This window comes from Boleophthalmus pectinirostris, unplaced genomic scaffold (genome assembly GCF_026225935.1).
Source record: "Boleophthalmus pectinirostris isolate CB_2022bp ecotype Guang Dong unplaced genomic scaffold, ASM2622593v1 HiC_scaffold_23, whole genome shotgun sequence".
Taxonomy (NCBI): domain Eukaryota; kingdom Metazoa; phylum Chordata; class Actinopteri; order Gobiiformes; family Gobiidae; genus Boleophthalmus; species Boleophthalmus pectinirostris.
Window position 1 is genome coordinate 36,812,563 of NW_026571207.1, and position 9,429 is coordinate 36,821,991.

Below are 9,429 nucleotides of genomic sequence, written 5' to 3' on the forward strand. Positions count from 1 at the left end.
GTACCCCACAAACTTACACAGAAGAGTACCCCACAAACTTACAGAGAAGAGTACCCCACAAACTTACAGAGAAGAGTATCTCACAAAAAATTGAGAAAAGTACTTCACAAACCTACAGAGAAGAGTACCTCACAAATGAACAGAAGAGTGCCCCATAAACCAACACAGAAGAGTACCCCACAAACCAAGAGAGAAGAGTAACTCACAAACCAGAGAGAGGAGTACCCCACAAACCAACAGAGAAGAGAACCCCACAAACTTAAAGAGAAGAGTACCCCACATAAAAACTGAGAAGAGTACTTCACAAACCAACAGAGAAGAGTACCTCACAAAGCACCAGAGAAGGGTACCCCACAAATTAACAGAAGAGTTTGCCACAAACCAACAGAGAGGAGTAACTCACAAACCAGAGAGAGGAGTACCCCACAAACCCATGGAGAAGAGTACCCCACAAAATTTAAAGAGATGAGTACCCCACAAACCAACACAGAATAATACCCCATAAACCAAGAGAGAAGAGTACCCCACAAACTTAAAGAGAAGAGTACTTCAGAAACCAATGGAGAAGAGTACCCCATAAACCAACAGAGTGGAGTTCTTCACAAACTTACAGGGAAGACTACCCCACGAACCCATGGAAAAGAGTACCCCAGAAATCAACAGAAGATCACTTCACAAACCAACAGAGAAGAGTACCTCATAAACCAACAGAAGAGTACCTCATAAACCCAAAGAGAAGAGTACCTCACAAAAACAGAGAAGAGTACCCCACAAACCAACAGAAAAGTACCACACAAACCAAAAGAGAAGAGTACCCCACAAACCAACAGCAGAGTACCACACAAACCAAAAGAGAAGAGTACCTCACAAACCAACAGAGAATAGTACCCCATAAACCAACAGAGAAGAGTACCCCACAAACTTAAAAAGAAGAGTACCCCACAATTCAACAGAGAAGAGTACTTCACAAACCAACAGAGAAGAGTACCCCATAAACTTACAGGGGAGAGTACCCCACAAACCAACAGAGAAGAGTACTTCACAAACCAACAGAGAAGAGTACCCATAAACCAAAAGAGAAGAGTACCCCATAAACTTACAGGGGAGAGTACCCCACAAACCAACAGAGAAGAGTACTTCACAAACCAACAGAAGAGCACCCCACAAACCCAAAGAGAAGAGTACCACACACTCCACAGCTGATTGCCCGCCCGCCCACAGCAGAGTACCCCACAGCTCTGACATGATGAGGAGCCCCACATGAACATTGGAGAAATAAAGCTCGGTCATGGATTATTAAGCGTGTGGGCGCGGGGCTGCAGCAGATGCCCTCCCAGCACGGGGCCCTCCCAGCACGGGGCCCTCCTCCTCAGAGCCGCATGGGGCCCTCACATTCACATTATTTAAGCACAGATGATGGCTCATATTTAGGCACAAGCCGCGATCCGTCGGATATTATCCAATTTGGCTTTTATTTTGGGACTTTTTAGGAAAACTCCCATCTTCGAAATCAGCGGTCGGTGTCGTCCCGCTGAACACCTCCCCATTGTTGTTAAATGAAGATCACGCCAGTATGTTTGTGAACGCAGAGCCGCTCGGGGGTCGGGGTGCTCTTCTGATAGATCACGTTTACCTTCGAGAATGTGATGAAGTCATAATTTCAGAAGTGGGCGGAACTTGTGAAACTCTCCAAAGAAATCTCCAAACTTATGATCCTCAGACTCAAATAAAGCATGTTTTTTTTTTTTTTTTTTCACTGCAGTGGTGTAGTGGCCAAACATAAAGGCCCAGCCCAGGAAAAATCTGTAATACTGGATTTTTTATTTACTTATTTTTTCTTCTTCTCAAAATGGGGCAGAATCATGTTATTAACATTAACACTGTTTATAATCACCTACAGAACATAAAGCACAGACTACAACACATGAAGCAGGACTAAACCAGGACAAAAACAAGACTAAACCAGGACTAAACCAGGACAAAAACAAGACTAAACCAGGACTAAAACAAGACTAAACCAGGACTGAACCAGGACTAAAATAAGACTAAAACAGGACTAAACCAGGATAAAAACAAGACTAAACCAGGACTAAAACAAGACTAAAACCAGGACTAAACCAGAACTGAACCAGGACTGAACCAGGACTAAACCAGGACTAAAAGTGCATACAAAGAGACTAAAATAAAGCATGTGTTCTCGTACTGGATGTAGTTATTTCACTGAAAAACACATGCCCTTACTTCTACCAAATTTGACTGTTTGTTTACATGAAAGTGTCGCTCCATCTATCACCATCAAGAAGGTTCCGAAGTATTGTTTTAACTTTCTATTTCCGTGGAATCGTGTAGTTGACTTTTACACATCCAGCGAGTCAGTTTACTTTCACTTTAAGACTAACTTTCAGCCGACAACAATCACATCATCGCGGTTGAATCTTGGCACCACTTTCTGAAGCGATTGTGAAAAAGATCATTTGACTTGAGTTTATTTATGCTGACGGAGAAGACGCTGAACTTTGTGACAGTTTGTTTCATGTGGATGGGTCCAGGATTTAGACATAAACAATAAACCGGGTCAACAAATCTGCAAGTTTCACGCAAACTCCAGCTCCAGCTCAGTCCCTGAAAGTCCAGCGACAGAAGAATGTTGTGATTCTGTGAGTTTCGTGGACTCCCTCTCTGACCCCCTCTTCTGCTCTCAACAAACTTTTGTCTTCACTGCACCAGAGTTTTGGAGAGAGGGTCATGTGACTAACAGCTGCAACAACAATGTGTGCAGGTTTATCCTAGAGCGCCCCCTGTTGGCCGCTCACCTCACTGGACTGTCCCAACATAAAGATTCAATAGTCTGGAGAAGATTTAGCTGCTTTAGACATGATTTAGTCTTAGTTTAGCTGCTGTTCAGTACCTGGTTATGTCAGAGCTCAGGGCTTGGTTTAGTTCTTAACTCTTAACCCCATGAAGACGACATTTGACGTCCCCCTTGTTTCCTTAATGACGTGTTTTGACTCCTCCACTGTTTCACTAAAGACGTGATTTGACGACCATTAGAAACGACTCAGTTTTTCACATTTAAACAGAGACTTTGATAGGTCGGGGCCACTACAACCCACACTAGGCTGACCAATAGGATTCAAGGATATGTTTTCACCAATTTTTTCCGAAGTTAATCGAAGTAGTGACGATGGTAGCTTCCGGAAAAAACACAACATGAAACACGTGCAATGGAGAGATTGCAGCGCTGCGGCGCACAGTTTTAGAAATAATGAGGAGCAAAAGTATTTTATGGATAAGTTTAGAGAAAGTGACTTTTATAGATTTCAAAGTGATGATGAAGTTGATTATAAAGTGGAAAACAGCGATAGAGACGGACTTTCAGAGAGTGAATCTTACGAAGATGAGAATTCCAGTTCGATTATGAACCAGAATTGCCCCGAAATCAGGATGTTGCTCTGGCGAGTCCTTTAAAATATTTCAGTCTTTTTTCCAAGATGAGATGTATGACAGAATCACTACAGAAACAAACACTTATGCGGAGCTCTGCACACGAGAAAATAACCAAGATGACAAATACTGAACACCCACTGACTGGGAAGAGTTTTATTATTATATTATGATATTATAATAAAATTAAAAAATGAATTAGGTCCACACAGGTGTACAACAGGTACAAACAGGTGTACACTTGTCTGTACTGTATCTGGTGATATGAAATCTGTTTAAATACTTTGATAAAGTATATTTTTTATTTTTTTATGAATATAGTACTCAGAACATGCAGATATCAGATGCTTAATGTTGGTTTTTTTGTTTTGGATTTTGCACCTGACCAGGTAAACTCTCATTTTCAGTGAGCTGTTATAAACCTGTAAATGAGTTGAATCACATTTAAACATCCAGAAATGAAGAGTTCAGAGATACAAATATGTCTGTGTTTCAATTAAGTTCATGAGTGTAAAAATCATTTATAATCACTCGTGGAAGTCTGTTTTCTTTTATGCAGTTATGCTCTATTAGTAGCCCTATATGTATGGGTTGTTCCTAGTGGGCGTCCAGGGGGGAAAGAGTTAACCCTTAAATATTGTTTGGGTCAAATTTGACCCGTTTTGACATTCAGCTGTAGAAACGCATCATGTTTGTTTTTGAAGGGGCAAAGGAGAATCTCAAAACAGTGAAAGGAGTGATCATCCTGTTTATGGAGCACATAAGCAACACAAGTCAATCAAGTGGGAGAGAGATCTTTTCTTCTAAGTTTGAGTAAGTTCACTCAGGACACCACAGTTGTCTCGTACATGTAAAAGAAGAACAAGAAAGTCACCCTTATGAGCACATTACATATAACTGCAGAGGTGAGTTCTTTGGAGCTCCATCATCATCAGCCATCATTCTTGACTACAATGCCAATAAAGGAGGAGTGGAAAACCTTGACAAAGTACAAGGCAGATGCAAGAGGAACGTCCTTTGTCTGTGGAGTGAGCTGAACTCGACCTGGAGGACAAGCAGGAGGAACTGGAGGAGGTTCTTTCTGGAGGAGTTTGGAAAGGCCCTTGTGACTCCCTGTATGCAAAGGTGACACCAGCTTCCCCACACAGCAGCTTCAGCAGCGTTGGTGAGACCAGTGCAGTGATCTGAACCTGACCCTGATCAAGAAGTCACACCAGAAACCAACACAAGGGCACAGAAGAGAAGGAGATGCAACTTTAGCCCTGCAAAGAAGGACTGAAAAACAGCTACAACCTGCTGCAAATGTGGGAAACACAGACAGAATGTAATAAAATATGAAATCTAATAAAAGTGAACTCTATAGCGCCCCCTAACACAGACATAAAACATCAACATTATCAGATTTGTACCAAATTCAGGGATTAAATTCTATACATGATTACAAGCAAAAATAACAATAACAATATCCAAATCTCCTGGTATGATATTTTCGCAATAATTTCATGGTACAATATTTATTGCAATATTTTGTGGAGGCTAACAAAACAGTGAACTTTGTGAGCCCCCTTTCCTCTTAAAATGCCTTGACAAGACTTGACCCAAAGTTAAAAGTGTTTAGAACATTTATTTCTTCATTTAGTCATGGTCTATGTACTTCCCTCTGTTTTTTTTGTTTGTTTTTTGTTTTTTTGTTTTTGTTTTTTGTTTTTTTTTTTGCGGGGGGTTGTTGTTTTTTTTAGCTTCTGCTGCATCATAACTATTCATTTAAGCAAACAGACTTTTAATTCAATATACTGTGATGACCCACTTTATTGTGAGACTTTTAATGATACAATATCATGATATTTCAGTTACTGTTACATCGCTCGTGCTTATGTGTGGCTCTACTTATAATCTCTGACTCAGACACTGACTCTGACAGTGGGTCATTCCGTTATAATTTGCACATTTTAAATCTCAATATTGATCTAAAATGACTTAATTAAAAAATAATAATAATAAACCCACTCACTTTCACATTAGAAGCAAGTAGCTGACTATGTTTTTTTTTTAAAATTATTATTCCTGAAAAAAAAATGGCTGCACATCATTGCCGAATGCTGCGCATATGATGAAAATAAAATTGGAGAAAGAAGTAATATTTCATACTGGGAGTGAACTGATGGAGGTGAAAATGGGGGTAGATCAGAGCAGTGACATGTTGAATACAGGAGAATGAAGTTTACTCAAACATGCAGGAAGCACTGCGAATATAACTGCAGAGGGTTTAAAGAGAAGGAAACAACTATGGTTAAGTCCATTTTGCACAACAGGTTTGATTTAAACCTCTCAAATACCTGCAAACACATTCATTCATTCATACTGTGAGCAGTCACCACTCCACAGATCTGAACCTGACTTGGTGATGTCGCCCGCTTGTATCCATGGACAAAGTCAGCTTCAATATCATACTGTGGAACATTCCAGGCAAAGCAATAACATCGCCACAGAGACAAGCGAACGGTGAGGAGGAGGCTGTAAACCTGAGGAGGCTGAAGGTTCTGCTGCTGTGGTCGACATGGTGTTGAGGATTCTGTGACTGGAATTAGAGATGCACGGATGGGCTATTTTTTCATCCGCAACCGCGACAAAAAACTCATCATCGGCCCGCTGTCCATTTGCACCCAAGGTTTTGACCAATTTTCAAAACCGCTCTCGTCCGCCATCTGCCCATTGATTTTAGATTTTAGAACAATCATATAGCAAACAAACTACGGAGCCTCGATAAAAATGCAAACTCTATAGCTCATTCATTCCCAAATTCACTCAACGTGCATGTTCGCATTCTTAATTATCCGTAACAAAACGCCGCTCGTTGCTCAGGGTTTAACTCCCTGTTCGGAACCTCACTGTGAGTGCGTGGGCTCAATAAACACGCCAGTTCGTTGCTCAAGAATCGTGGCTTTATTTGCCGTGATGCACTAAATAACAGGACAATTGCTTCCTGACTCACTTGGGTCATTTCACATACAGTAAAACATAGACAACCGCATGCTGTCACTCAGTCATGCTCATGCCACACGCCACTCTAAACATCGCACATAGGAGTAAAGACACATGTCTCATAACACTTAACAATATAGGCTGTGATAGATAGATAGAGAGAGAGCAATTGTTCTGATAGGTGATTGGTTGAGAGGCAAAGATGAAAGGCTCTGATTAGCTGACAGATGATGATGAGTATAAACAAGGAAAGATTCCTTTTGTCTGTGTGGCTCAAGATAAAACTGAGGCAAAATAAACTAAACTAAACACTCACTCATGTTCACACACCAGGGTCAAAGACACAACTTTGGAACCGGAATCAAACCTCCAACCTGTGGTCTGTAGAGCTGACTCATGCCCTGAGCGCCTGAGAAAAAGGAAGCAGGGTACAGTAGCTCCTGAGGTTTTTCCTGAAAAGTGAAAAGTACTACCAGTCAGGCAGGCCTCAGTACATGCGACAGGGAGCACCCTGTCTGATGCTGTGGTCAATGTAGGAGCACCTCAGGGTACAGTCCTGTCTCTGTTTCTGTTCACTCTGTTCACCTCTGATTTCCAGTTCAGCTTCAGGTCTTGCCTCCTGCAGAAGTTCTGACTGCAGTAGTTGGGTGTATCAGAGATGGACAGGAGCTGGGACAAACGGGACACCGATGGCAAACTTCGTGGAGTGGTCCCAGGCAAACTATCTGCTCCTGAAAGTTGACAAGACCAAGGAACTGGTGATGACTTCAGGAGGAAGAGGACACCAGTGGAGCCCGTCACCCTCCAGGACCATGAGGTGGAAATAATGACTGCTACAAGTACCTTGGCCTCCAGGTGAACAACAGACTGGACTGGAGGAACAACAGCAGAGTCCTGCACGGGTCCATTTTTGGAGACCCGCACCCACCCGCACCCACGCAGTTTGGCACCACACCTGCTTGTTAACCCGTGATCATATTAAAATTAAACCCGCACCCACCCAGACCCGTTAACATTCCACCCGTTACCCTCCCGTGTCCGTGATAAATCACACAAATTAAAAGCATTCTAACTGAAGCACTGAATTTTTTTCGATGCACCTCTCAACAAACAACAATGCTAAATGAGGATTGAATAGGCGGTTTGAATAGGCAATAGTATGGAGTAAGAAAGCTTTCAGAAATATCTGTGTGCATAGAAAAGAAATTGTGCATATTTGTCTGTAGTTGAGCATAAATAAATATTTGTAAACTCTCAAATGAGTCCAGTCGTACATAAAATGTATTGTGTGTATTTTATCCATCAGAATGCAAATGGAAAAGTTATGACATCAAGAATTATACAACATGTGCAGAAAGCCCTCTCTGTTTGTGGAGATCCAAAATGGACCTTCAACAAAACCAAGAGAACTAAAAAACAGGACAACAGAGAATCAGAACCCAGGAGAAAGGGGGAACTATTCCTTACATGGCTGGTGTTTCTGAAAAACTACAGAGAATGCAGCCTAAGACTACGTTCACACTTTTTGCCCCTATGTGACCTGTATCTGATCTTTTAATGACAGTCTGAACGACACAGATCCAATTTTTTCTTGGATATGTGCTCCTAAAACTGATACATATCTGATCTTTTGACATGTGACTTCAGTCTGAACGGCCAAAGTGCATTCATCCAACCTACACGTTATCAACAAGCCACAAATTTACACAAATGTTCTTCTCGTCATATGAAAATTGTTAATGAACTCTGTGTCACTGAAGTGAAGCACATCACCACTCACCACTCTTGGCTCCGCCTCCACATCCACACGTTCCTTTCAACGGACGTCGCTGTCGCTGCCCCACAAAACACCACGACCAAAAACCTCGTCCTTCTCCTTCTCAATCTCCTCCTTAAAACAAGTAAGTTGTTCATGTTCTGGCTCCGGTACGAGAGGAACTTTAAAATCTCCAGGTGCTCAATGCTGCGTCCATGTTTGGACAACTTCTGTAAACACAGAGACGCTCACTGCGGTTGATGACGTCGTGTCTCCAGTGCACATGCGGGACACTTTTGGGCCGTTTAATGTTCACACTGGAGTCACATACAAGTCACATTTAATTGGAAATGTGAACGACCTCACAAAAACATCAGATTTCACAAAAAAAAAAAAAAAATCAGAATTGAGCGTTAAGCCCTGCAGTCTGAACGTAGCCTATGTCTAAAGATGCTCTGTGTGATTTTGTGGTGTTGAAAAACTAAACTAGACGAGGTGTTACACTTCTGTAGGGAATGAACAAAGCAATATCATTTTTATTGTTTTAAAAAATGTGATATTCTCAGAAAACTATTTCATACATACCCCTATTTCATTGCTCTCTACACTAAGTCACTCCTCCTTCAGCGTGGATCCTGCTAATGAAACTCCTGCACATCGTGTCGGGTTTGTGGCGTTGTGTTCTTTTGTGTATTGAGGAGAGCGGTGAGATGATGTTTGATGTAAACAGGGGCAGACTGGTTCAGTGTTTGTGGTTGAAGTGGTGTTTTCATGGACTTTAGAATCAGAATGGTCCTGACACTGACGGTGGATGTGGAGGATTGCTGCAGACTGGAGCTTTTCACTTTCCCCTCATCTTTGTGGATTTGTTGATCATAAAGCAGCTCAGTCTTAATGTATTCCACCGCTGCGTCTTTGGGGTGAGATGACATTTTGTTCTCAGCGTGCGCTCGTGCTAATCAGCGCCGAGCATCTGTCCTCCGCCTCAGCCCCGTTAATGCTGCTCTGCCTCCTCCTCTGCCTCTTCTTCTGCCTCCTCCTTTGCTCCTCTGCCTCCTCCTCTACCTCTTCTGCTTCTCTTCCTTCTCTGCTCTTCTGCTTCCTCTTCTGCCTCCTCCTCTGCTTCTTCCTCCGCCTCCTCCTCTGCCTCTTCCTCTGCCTCCTCCTCTGCCTCTTCCTCTGCCTCCTCCTCTGCCTCTTCCTCTGCCTCCTCCTCTGCCTCATCCTCTGCCTCCTCCTCTGCTCCT